The sequence below is a fragment of the Pinus tabuliformis genome, chromosome 2_1, assembly GCF_031772625.1.
Source record: "Pinus tabuliformis cultivar Carrire ecotype Pingquan chromosome 2_1, CPIR1, whole genome shotgun sequence".
NCBI classification, from domain to species: Eukaryota; Viridiplantae; Streptophyta; class Pinopsida; order Pinales; family Pinaceae; genus Pinus; species Pinus tabuliformis.
This window is the reverse complement of record NC_142299.1, coordinates 752,903,026-752,916,095: the sequence shown is the minus strand read 5'-3', so window position 1 is coordinate 752,916,095 and position 13,070 is coordinate 752,903,026.

The following is a 13,070-nucleotide window of genomic DNA, read 5'->3' as shown; positions in this document are numbered from 1 at the left end:
TATAAATCACAGGTGGCTCTCCATCGAACAACCCTTGGCGTTTTGAGAATTGAATTGTTGCGCTATCAGTTGGGGATGAACCTAATCGATTTGGACGCTGTGAGGGCAAGTCCATGGTTTAAAACATTGTCGAAAGGGACACAAGATTCCCTGATCAAAATGATGTCAACAACTAAGGGAGCCACGCAGATCTCTACGCTGCTGGTAGGGGATGCACCGAAAATCCCTAAATCACCCCAGACGCGGAGGCCCAAAAAATATCCACAGGGAGTAGGACCAGTCTGCATGTCTCCACGAAATCCGCGGTTTGGTAAAATTACTATGGAAGATAAGGGCAAGATGGTTAATATTGAGACATATTATGAGGAGGAAGATCCTCAAGCCTTTGTAGAAGAAATTGAACCAGACAAAGAAGTGGAGGAAGACATTCAGCTAGTGTGTGCTGTATCAAAACCGACCAAATATGTTTCCCCATGGATAGGGAAAGCAAAAGTGTCCAAGGACGTCGATACCGTTAAGAACGCACTCGAAACCCCACTCCTCCCAGAAGGAATTTTATTTGAGGGTTCAATCCTGGGCCACATACCCATGACGAAATTTGAAGATTGGGACCTCATAGACAAAAAAAAGTTCCCACATTTGGAGACTAGCCAACTTATGAAAGAAAGCAAGGAGGGGGTAGTTACAGTGTTGTAGCCACATAAATGGTTTTGCGGGTTGGAGGAGGCCAGGCTACTCCACCTACTATGGATTATATATTTTCACCAGGCACCAATCACAATATTTTTCATTAGGTAACTGCTTTGCCTAGTGCATGAGGGGTACTTATGGCTGGAGGAGCCGATTCCCATTACGACGGAGTTGATTCATAGGACTTCAAACCTTCCCTATACAGGAAGGGACCCCATGGAAATAGCTGGCCAAAGTGGAGACTTGGCGCTCGCAGAAGCCATGAAGAAGAAATACAATTTGGAGAAGAAGCAGAGGGGTTATGTGATTACTAGCATTTAGGACAAAGGGGTGTGCATAGCCACTCAACTGCTAGTAGGAAAAGTGATGAGAAATGCCACGATAACTGTTGGCTGTGGAGCCTGATTATCTTCTGTATTCAAAGGTTTCAGTCGGATGTATACCCTAGGAATACTATACACCCATCCACACGGGGGGGTGCGGGGGTGAATTGTCCCCCCCGTAGGGGTCTGGGGGCGAGCGGTGCCCCGGTGGGGGTTCGGGGGTAGCGCCCGCGAAGCTAAAAATAGATGTAAAATTTCCTTGTAAAAGTGTAGTAATTTCTAGTCAATCTAGGCCATTGATTAGGTATATGATCTGATGGTAGAAGTTATGGTTAATTTAGGGTTTTTTGCCCTAGAAGGCCACCCCTCACTATATATGAGGGAATTGTATTGCGTCTATATATATCTGTATTCTGAGTGAGGAAGGGAGAGGAGATTGAGAGCGAAGAGGGTGTTAGAGTAGATTTGTTGTAGGTTGTATCTCTTTAGTTTGCTGGATAATATAATAAAATAAGGACTGGCTGTTTCTCTATGGACGTAGCGCAAACTGGGTGAACGACGTATATCTATGTCTCTCTTGTTTTATGCATTTTTTTGTGTTTATATTTTTGCAATATTTTGTGTTCCATTGCTCCGTAATATATAATTTTCTCACAACTAGTATCAAAGCCGAAGGTCTGTTTGGATGATAAACTCACAGGAGAGAATGGTTCCTAGTTTGAGTGGGATAAATGGCGAAGGACGATAGGTTTAGGATCGAAAAATTCAACGGCCAAAACTACCAGCTATGGAGGATGTAGATGGAAGATTATCTGTATCAGAGAGATATGTACCTACCATTGAGCGGAAAGACAAAGAAGCCGACGAGTATGACAGACACAGAATGGGATATTCTGGATAGAAAGGCACTTGGAACAATACAGTTGTGCCTAGCGGCGTTGGTAGCATTTAATATTTCAAAGGAAATGACAACACAAGGTTTAATGTCGGCATTGGCCAAACTATATGAAAAACCCTCGGCCTCAAATAAGGCATTTCTTATGAAGCGTTTATTTAATATAAAGATGTCAGAAGGTGGATCTGTTGCAGATCATTTAAATGATTTTAATACAGTTACAAGTCAGTTAAGTTCTGTAGGAGTAAATTTTGATGATGAAGTTAGGGCTCTGTTATTTCTGTGCTCATTGCCAGAAAGTTGGAATGGTTTAGTTATGGCCATTAGTAACTCTATCTTTGGATCTAGTACTTTAAAGTTTGATGATGTTGTCGGTACACTCCTTAGCGAGGAAATGTGACGGAAAAGCGCCGATGAGACATTAGGTAATAATTTGACTGCAAAGACTAGGGGAAGAAAAATGGAAATATGAAAGAGCCCAGGATATCACAGTAAGTCGAGAAAAGGTAGATGCAAGTCTAGATTTGGGATAGTGTGCTGGAAATGCGAGAAGAAAGGACACCTATAGAAAGACTGCAAGTCTCGGAAGGGAAAAGAAGGAGATGCACAACAAGAAACTAACCACGAAGCGAATGTGACAGGTGATGTGTTGCAAGATGCTTTAATTCTTTCATTAGAAATGATTATTAATGCCTGGGTGGTAGATTCAGGGGCCTTATTCCATGCCACAACTGATAAGAAACATTTTCATGATTATGTTCAAGGAGATTTTGGACAAGTTCGATTGGGTGATGATAAACCCTGTAAAATCGTTGGAATGGGTACAGTTTCCATAAAACAGAAAAATGGAAATCAATGGCTATTGAAGAAGGTAAGACATGTTCCATATCTGAAGAAAAATCTAATTTCAACAGGGTAGTTGGGAGGTGAAGGTTGCATAACTACCTTCACAGATAAAACCTGGAAGGTCACTAAAGGATCCCTGGTAATAGTGAAAGGAGAAAAGGTTGGTACATTGTATTTATGCAATGGTATTTCTAATTCTGTTAATTATTTAACCTCTACAGGAGAACATATGGCATTGTGGCAGCATAGGCTCAGGCACATGAGTGAGAAGGGGATGAATATTCTTCACTCAAGAAATTTGTTGCCAGGTTTGAAGCATGTTGATTTAAAATTCTGTGAGAATTGTGTTTATGGAAAATAGAAGAGAGTGAGATTCCTTAGAGTTGGGAAAGAAAAGAAGATCGAAAAATTAGAGCTTGTGAATACAGATGTATGGGGACCTGCTCAGTTATCATCTCTTGGTAGCTCTCGTTATTATGTTACTTTTATTGATGATGCAACCAGAAAAACCTGGATTTATTGTATTCGAAATAAATTTGATGTATTTCACACTTTCAAGAAATGGAAAGCTTTGGTTGAAAATGAGACAGGGAAAAGGTTGAAGTGTCTTAGATCAGAAAATGGAGGTGAATACTGCAGCAAAGAGTTTGATAGGTACTATTTAGAGAATGGAATTCACAAAGAGAAGAAAGTTCCAGGAACACCACAAGAAAATGGTGTGTCAGAAAGAATGAACAGTACAATCATGGAACGTACAAGATGCATGAGATTGCATGCAGGATTGCCTTTACAATTTTGGGCAGATGTTGTAGACACTGCTATTTATCTAATAAATAGAGAGCCTTCAAGTTCCTTGGATGGTGGTATTCCAGAGGAGGCATGGATCGGTAAAAAGGTAAACTACTCATTTTTAAACAATTTTGGTTGTAAAGCTTTTGTCCACATTAACAAAGAAAATAGAACAAAGCTTGACGCAAAATCAAATAAATGTACCTTTATTGGATATGGTGTTAATGATTTTGGTTATTGCTTATATGATTATGAAAATCACAAAATCATTAGGAGCAGAGATGTAATATTCAATGAAAAGGTCTTGTATAAGAATCAGTTGCAGGAAAAGAAACAAGAAAAAGAAAATAGAGAATACACAGTGCTTGATGATATCACAGGAAAAGTGATGGTGCCTGAAAATCATAATGATCAACAGCCAGAACAACAACCACAACAACAACGAGCACTTCAAACACCTCAAAGTGGTGTTAGAAGATCTACGAGGACAAGTAGACCCTCTGAACAATACTCTCCTTCATTATATTATGTATTGTTGACTGATTCTGGTGAACCAGGATGTTATGAAGAAGCAGTGCAGGTAGAAACTAGGAAGAAGCGGGAGCAAGCCATGAAAGAAGAGATGGATTCCTTAACACATAACCAGACTTGGGACTTAGTCAGGTTGCCTGCAGGTAAAACAGAATTGCAGAATAAATGGGTTTACAGGCTGAAGGAAGAAGATGGAGGAAAACAGAGGTATAAAGCTAGACTTGTGGTGAAAGGGTTTGCATAGAAAAAGGGTATAGACTTTGATGAGATATTTTCTCCTGTTATGAAAATGACTTCAATCAGACCTATTCTAAGTCTAATAGCTACTGAAGGTTTACAACTTGAGCAGTTAGATGTAAAGAGAGCCTTTCTCCATGGGGATTTGGAGGAAGAGATATATATACAGTAGCCACAAGGATATGAGGTAAAAGGGAAGGAGAAACTAGTGTGTAGGTTGAAGAAGAGCTTGTATGGCTTAAAACAGGCTCCAAGGTAGTGGTATCTAAAATTTGATAGGTTTATGTCTGAACAAGGTTATACTAGGTTTCACTCTAATCATTGTGTTTATCTCAAAAGGAAAAATGATGGCAGCTATATTATATTGTTATTGTATGTAGATGACATGCTTGTTGCAGGTTCTAACATACAGGAGATAAATGTGCTCAAAAGAAAATTGGCAATCTCATTTATAATGAAGGATTTGGGTGCTGCAAAACAAATCCTTGGTATGAGAATAACTAGAGATAGGAAGAATAACAAATTAACATTGTCTCAAAGTGAGTACATAGAAAAGGTGTTGAAAAGATTTAATATGTAGAATGCAAAACAAGTTGGTATACCTTTGGCTAGCCATTTAAAATTAAGTAAGGAGGCGTGTCCCAAGACTCAGGAAGAAGTGGCTCATATGTCTAAAGTTCCATATGCATCAGTAGTTGGAAGCTTAATGTATGCAATGGTCTGCACAAGGCCTGATATTCCACATGCAGTGGGAGTTGTAAGCAGGTACATGAAAAATCTAGCAAAAGAACATTGGATGGCAGTGAAGTGGATTATTAGGTATTTGAGAGGTACCATAAATCAAGCATTATGCTTTGGTGGTTCAAACATTGCTCTACAGGGATATGTTGATGTAGATATGGCAGGTGACAAAGATAACAGGAGGAGCACTACAAGATATGTATTTACTGTAGGTGGAACAACTGTTAGTTGGGTTTCAAAAATCCAAAGTGTTGTTGCACTTCCGACAACAAAAGCAGAGTATGTTGCTGCTATAGAGGCTAGTAAAGAAATGATTTAGTGACAAAGGTTTTTGGATGAATTGGGTAAGAAGCAGGAGTTGGGCAGGTTATACAGTGACAGCCAGAGTGCCATACATTTTGCAAAGAACTCTGCATTTCATTCCAAGACTAAACATATACAACTTAAGTACCATTTCATACGGTTAGCATTGGAAGATGGACAATTGAAGCTGGAAAAGACACACACTAGCTAGAATCCTGCAGATATGCTAACAAAAGTTGTAACCAGGGAGAAACTGAAAATCTGCTCAGTTTCAATTGGTCTTCAAGTATGATGAAGAAGATGCGAAATAGCCACGTCCAAAGAGGAGTCATTGTCTAGCAAATGACACAGCGGTGGAGTTGCTATAATCAGTCTCCAAGTGGGAGATTGTTGGGTGGGGAGCCTGATTATCTTCTATATTCAAAGGTTTCAGCTGGATGTATACCCCAGGAAGACTGTACACCCCTCCACGCAGGGGATTGTAGGGGGGGCTTGTCCCCCCTGCAGGGGAGCTGGGGGGTCCGGGAGCCAGGGGTCCCCCGATGGGGGTTCAGGGGCAATGCCCGTGAAGCTAAAAATAGATGTAAAATTTCCTTGTAAAAGTCTAGTAATTTCTAGTCAATCTGGGGCGTTCATTAGGAGGATGATCTGACGGTAGAAGTTATGGTTAATTTAGGTTTTTTTTCCCTAGAAGGCAACCCCTCACTATATATGAGGGAATTGTATTGTGTCTATATATATCTGTATTCTGAGAGAGGAAGAGAGAGGAGATTGAGAGCAAAGAGGGTGTTACAGAATATCTACTGTAGGTTGTATCTATTCAGTTTGCTGGATAATATAATAAAAGAAGGACTGGTTGTTTCTTCATGGACGTAGCCCAAACAGGATGAACCACGTATATCTATGTCTCTCTTGTTTTATGCGTTTTTTTGTGTTTATATTTCTGCATTATTTTGTGTTCCATTGCTCCATAATATAAAATTTTCTAACAACAATGAGGTACCAACAACGGTCAAGGGGGTATAGTTCAACTGGGCAGAATTCCTCTGCAAGGAGTTCCTGACGAATTGCAAGGAGGCTCAAGAGCAAGGTAAGGCCTTCCACTATGCGTGGTTGCTCTTATCCATCTTTTTGGTTGTAGGGGAATTGCCGGAGGATAGTCAGTTTCCTCCCCTTAACCAGGAGTTGCCAGGGGTAGCAAAGTACGCGTCGCTCTGGGTGACAAGGCACATAGCATGCATCTGTGAGATCAAGATCTTCTGGATACTCATGGAGGCAAGCATATAGATGTGGATCCACAAACGACCATGCCTATCCCCCATGGTATACGACAATCTGTGGAGCTTTGCAAACTTTAAGGTGGATATGAACAATGTGTATATCAAGGCGCAGAAGGATCTGGAGCAGAACTGGACCAAACTCCTGTTCATCGTAATTGATGATATTGTTTTCATGGTAATAGACTCATGGCCACCCAAATGGCATGCCTTGAACCTGGCAACACGTGATGAGGCAGTGATACAATGACAAGAGGATGACACCAAGCTACTCGCACAACAGAAGTGGAATGAGCAGTTAGCCGAGGAGGTAAGGGCTTCTTGTGAGGCAGCAAAGGCTACCGCAGAATAGACCAAGGCCGTCGGAACAACAACAGCAGCTGGGGCCACCATGACACAGGAGGAAAGAGGACCGGACCTGACCATAGGACATGGGACATATGATACGATAGAAGGTGCGGACCCAAGCACCACCTCTACACAATTGAAACGACAACGTGGGATGGAGCGAACAGGGCCATGGAAGAAGACCAAGGCTTCCAAATTGGATGGGGAGCCTATTACACTGACAAAGGGTGATCTATGTGACATTGGCGACATAGTTCGTGAGGTCACCAGGGTGGCGCTCTAAGAAGCAATGACAGAGCAATAGAATTTGTTGGGGGCACTCAGGGCACAACTGCAAGGACTTCAAGTGTGACTCGCACAAGAAGGAATAGTAGCTGTCTACGGTGCCACAAGAGCATCGGCAACAGAGCAGTTGTTGTAGGAGAAAATGGCCAACACCATCGTGATGCCGAAAGGAGCACTGGTGGTGGACAGCATGGAGGATAGAGCTATGGTAGGATGGATCAAGGGACTCGGTCTAAACTTGGCTACCCTTCTGTGGGATACTTTATACCAGCTACAAGACGGAGCGACGACAGAAATCTGCATTAGGGAGGGACACAGTGCAAATGCTAAGTGAATAACGAATCAACATTGAACAACTTAGCCTACAACATGATGAAGTGGTGGCTCAGAACCAGTAGTTGGAGTAGATCATAGAGGAATATTGCCGCTGTGTCCTAGAACTGGAAATTGAGATAGATCTACTAGTAGGTATACAGATCCACAAATTGGCCAGTGGAATCTGCGAGGAGAAGGAGGAAGCTACGAGGATCTAGCTGGACCTCAACCTGAAAATTGTTGAACTATGGTTAAAGGGATAGCCCTCCACACCCCCAGAAGTTCTGGATCAGTGCACCAGTGATATCCAAAAAGGGTTGTAAGAAATTCAACAGACAATGTAGAGCTGCACCACGTTGTTGGAAGAATCCTTTAGGGTCCTCACAACCTTATAGCAAGACCCCACCATACAGCGATTGGAAACAGAAGCGTGGGAGCTTCAAATGAAATATGATAGTGTGCATGGGACGGCACAGATAGTGGTCCTAACCCAACGGCTTGTAAGGTTACAACAGGCAAAGGCATTGAAGGAACAAGTGGATGTAGTGAACCAAAAAGAGGCAGTACTTAAAGCATGCATCCAACCTTGGATTGATGAGGCCTTCCTCACCATGGCTGACATCGAAGGAACTTGTGCAAATGAAAATGATGCATGATCTGAGACAAGGATGTGACCCTGAAAATGAGCATTTTACCAAGTGAATAGAATGGATCCAGCAGATGGTAGAGTAGTGTGCTACAGATCTTTGCGCAACACAGGCACAACTGGATGGACTTTGTGCAAAGATCATCGCGCCAGCAGAGTGACTCAAGGACGAGTCATGATGATTGTGTTGGGGGCCTGTTGGGCAGCAGATCCCCCCATAGCAGGTCTTTAGGGCGTGAAGCCTGGATTTTGGTCAAGTATAATGTAAAGACCATATGAAATGCAGGTGCGGAGTGCAAAGTAAATGATCAAGTCAAAGGGCTGTCTACCCTTGAAAATATAAATTAATATGTTGTAAGGTCAGCCTACCCATGGTCCGCGGACCATGGGATTATATAAATAGAGTGAGGCTCTAAGTGTAAAGCTAGTTTGAAGTCTTATTATGATGTTCTTGGATGATGAATTAGCTCTGAGTCTGTATGTCCGAGTCTTGGGCTGTAGTAGTAGGAAGAGGCTCTGCAGCTGTGTGCGTAGAGGCCTAGTAGAGTCCCCAACTGAGTGCGCGGACCCCTGTAGCTGAGTGCATAGGGTAGAGTTGGGATTGTACTTGGATAGTGAATTAATAAAAGATAAGTTGATTCTAAAATATTTTGCATCTGCTCGTAGATCTGTGTGTTTATGTTTCTGTTGTATTTATGCATCTCTTTACAGTTTTATGACTGCGCGCACTTGTTACGAATGTTGAATGGTTAATGAGAATATTGGGTACACATAATTAAGTTAAGATCTATAATAATAGCACAGTAAGGGTAAAGGATCTAGACAACACCTCTCACACTCTTTACAGAGCTACGCAGAAGCAGTCGAATGAGTTGTGAAGTATAGATGGCTCTGCGGGGCAGCACAAGTGCGCAGGTTCAGTTCGCTAACGTCCTAGACTTCACCAAGACATCCCTAGGGTGTGGAAACCTCGTTCCAACACCCTCCCATACTACCTACGGTGAGACCTCAATCCGCGCACCACGAGCTGTTGCCGAAAAGGCCGGTAGTTTCGGGATTTGTTTGGCTAAATCACTTCTGAACCCGCGTTAGGCCCCAACAAGCCAACAACAGTCATTTCCAACATTTGAGATGATTGTATTATCGCCTGGGTTCTCTCACGCTTTCCATTGAGGCAAGCCTAGGTGAATTCATCCATACTATTATACTTGCTCCATTGATTAATAAAATGGCTCAGCTAGTTCTTAATTCGAGAGCTTTTATGAGCATTCGTTGATTGTTTAAAATATTTGTGCTGTAAATCGTTTTTTCTTTGCATATCACTATTTATTTAAGTTTGGAACATTATAGTGGTATCAGAGCATGATATTGGCCCACTTGTGGGAAATTAGAGAGAAGATCATGGAAGCTTTGGGTATGAGTGCATAGTGATTGGTGAAATTGAAGACAAACCCATGGCTCAAGGGAAATCCAGTATGTAAAAATTTTGGGGTAAAATTCATTGGGACGATGAGAGGTTGGCTCAATTTAAGGGGGTGACAAACCAAACCCATCCTCACCCTTACAACAAAGTTGTTATACATGAGAAGGCTGTGGGGGTCTAGCCATCTACATCATGTGGGGAAAGTCGACCAAATCAGTGCACCAGATCTCCTGAAAAGGAGCACACATGACAAAAACAGTTAGAGGGTGATACCAGGGGGCACTTTTGCTAGTGGAGACCTAGATTTTGATATTAGGAGCTTGAGGAGGAGGTTGAGCATGATGTTGAGAGCCCATAGGATGGTGAGTAGCAAATTGATATACCTGGTGTGGCGCAGGAGTCACCTTTATTAGAGACCTATTTGATAGACCGAGTTGACACCATGGTGGAGAGGATAGAGCCTACTCGCATAGATCCATTTGTCAAAGGGGTGTCATCCACAAACGATATGCCAATAGTTAATGAGGTATCTGAAGTCGTGACTGAGTTTACAGGTGATACATGCACATGACAGTTCGACCAGTTTAAAGCCAACCTTCTAGCATTAAAAATGAAGGTCACATTAATGCGAGAGGCGATTATGTACCAGAACGAGGAGCTGGACGGCATGAGAGCAGTTTGTGCCAAGTCCACGGCCAAAGTGATTCACATTGGGGAGTAGTTGGATTCCCTACCGGTGCAGCTAGAGTGCACATTAGAGCATGAGAGCAGCCCTCTTTGAGCATACATAGACAGGGCTGGCAACACTGTTAGGTTAAATTGGCCCATTGGATAGAGGGAGACAGAGCTACCTAGTCATATTGTACGTATTGACCAGGATAGTGAGATGAGACAACCTGAGTTGCATAGGGTGCAACACCCGCATGTTGGGGTTGTTCTCCTTACGATATTTCGTGCATTCGATCCCTCTCTTAGGGTTGGGTGGTGAGATATTCTGAGTTGGTACCCATTGGAGTGGACTATGGTGATGGTAGTGGACCCAGGTGGAGCTCAGCAGGAGTTTCCAGGAATTGGGGATGCTGGAAGCCCCGATTGGCATTAGGATTCGAGAGGGACTACCTATCATTTCCCATGTATGTTAGTTGACTACAACTCGGATGGAGCAACTAAGCATGCACATTCGCTAGGGGGGTCTCGGTCAACAGCAGTGGTTGAGAAATTTATGGAAAAATTCTTTTTGTTTTCTTGTTATGGCATTTATACACGGGATCACTAGGTGATCAACATGCTTTGGCATGAGTTTGTCAGAGGAGGTGGCATTGGCAAGCCACTAGACGGTGCCTTGCATGGAGATGGGGGCTCTTCAATTTTCTGCGGGGCATAGAGGATAGAGAGGAGAAAAGTAGTGGTGGCATCACTGCTAACACATAGGGAGAGTCACTTCTCAGATACCTCAAGGGGGATTTGGAGGGAAGATCCATTCATAGGTGGGGATAATGATGCAATGGTGGAGGTGATGATACTGATTGGGTGTGGCTTGACACATAGAGACATATATCTAGGCCATCATATCCAGGGATGTGTGGAAGAATCTAGCATTAAGAAGTGGTCTACAGGTGGGAATGGAGATGCATGGTGGTGTGTTGTAGTGTGTTGGATTGCGTTGTGGAGTGGGAGTGCCTCACATCACAATGAGTACATGCGGGGAGTGACAGGTGTAGTGACATAGGTAGGAAGCATGATGGTATAGGATAGCATAGCTGCAGTCGAGGGTATCCAGTAGTGTACAGGGGTAGGTCGTAGTATACAATGGCATGTCTAGGAGTACTGGGAGTATTAGTGGTATGCAGAGGCATATGGTGTTGCACAATGAGGTCTCAGAGTGTTTCCTCCAGGGACACCCATGGAAAGAGATACTAGGCATACCTTTGGGTGTAGTTCACCCAGGATAGATGGGGACACAAATGAGAGATACTTGATGGTATCTACAGGGAGTCACACTCCTAATCCTCTTCTATGTAACTTATAGGAACAGATGATTTGGTTGTTTTACTTTGGTACTCTAGGCACGAGCAGCAGGGGACGAGGAGCTCACCCAATATATTTGGATGACACTTGGTGCGATAAAGGGGAGACTTCTCAGTGGGGGCATCGATTCAGTGCGCGAGTTGACAACCACAGGTCGAGGGATGAGGTGATCACCGACAAGGATGACATATCATTCATAACTAGTCGATCCTATTCCTGGGGAGTTGGCCATAGGGGAGACATGTTTCAATCTTTCCATAGGGCATGTCTAGACCATGCATGGGCAGAGGATACAATGTACCACTGACATAGTTGTCTAGTATGTATCTAGGTTCCCAACATTGTATCGACACATTCTCTAAGGGGGGTAGCTGAACCAGTGGCGATGGTTGGTAGGAGCAGGATGGATCCGCATACATTGAGTTGATTGCGCATATAATATACCCATCTATTGGTTGCATTTAGGGGGTATCTATTTGGCACATGTTGTTTCCAGTGGTCATTAGTGCTACATAGTGGCAGGCATCAGACAGTTTAGCATGCCTCAGATTAGTTCATGATGTATGGAGCCTATATATGGGTGCATGCAGGGACTAGAGATGAGGGCCAAAGGGATTCCATCGGTTGCCAGGGCTATGCTACAGTAGGTCTACCTATGGGATGCAAGAATTCAGTTGATTGATAGATCACTCGTGATGAGCGGAGTTGTGGAAAAGAGTGACATAGTTCACTCTTAGGATGACACATGGGGTTTCACAGAGGGTTTCATCATATGGGGAGGTAGATATTCTCTATTGATATTGAAGTTCGGAGTCAAATTTGGATGGGTAGGCCTTGGTTTCATGGATATGCCCAAGCAGGATGTGTCTCGCCTCTTTCATTATTCCCCCATCAAGTTCCAGGAGAGAAGGATATTGTCTGCACATGATGGGGAGTATGACATAGTCATACTAGTGCAACATCAACATGGTGGGACCACTCTGGAACTAGGAGGGAACTCGGGTGTCACAACTCTTCACAACTAAATAACCTTTAGGGATGCACCAACTACTACAGGGGCAGATCATACCGATATTCCATTAAGCTTTAGAAAGTCACTGATGGAGCAAGGGACTTCTGGTACTTGCACTAGGTAGGATAGTGAGTGGAGTGAGGAGAGCTTCATGTTGGACAGGATGGCCTGGCATCCTAGTATTGAAGGATTCTTTCATATCAGGATAGTGCTGAGGTCAGGGATGATTCAATGGCACATCTGGGACCCTAGGACATGTTGCAGTGATAGTGGGGAGCAATAGTTAGAGAGGATGCCCGTTCATGCATTTCTCGAGGATAAGGGAATTTTGGAGCATTGGAAGAACTTGCTAGATGAGGATGCCACCTGGGAGGGTGAGCA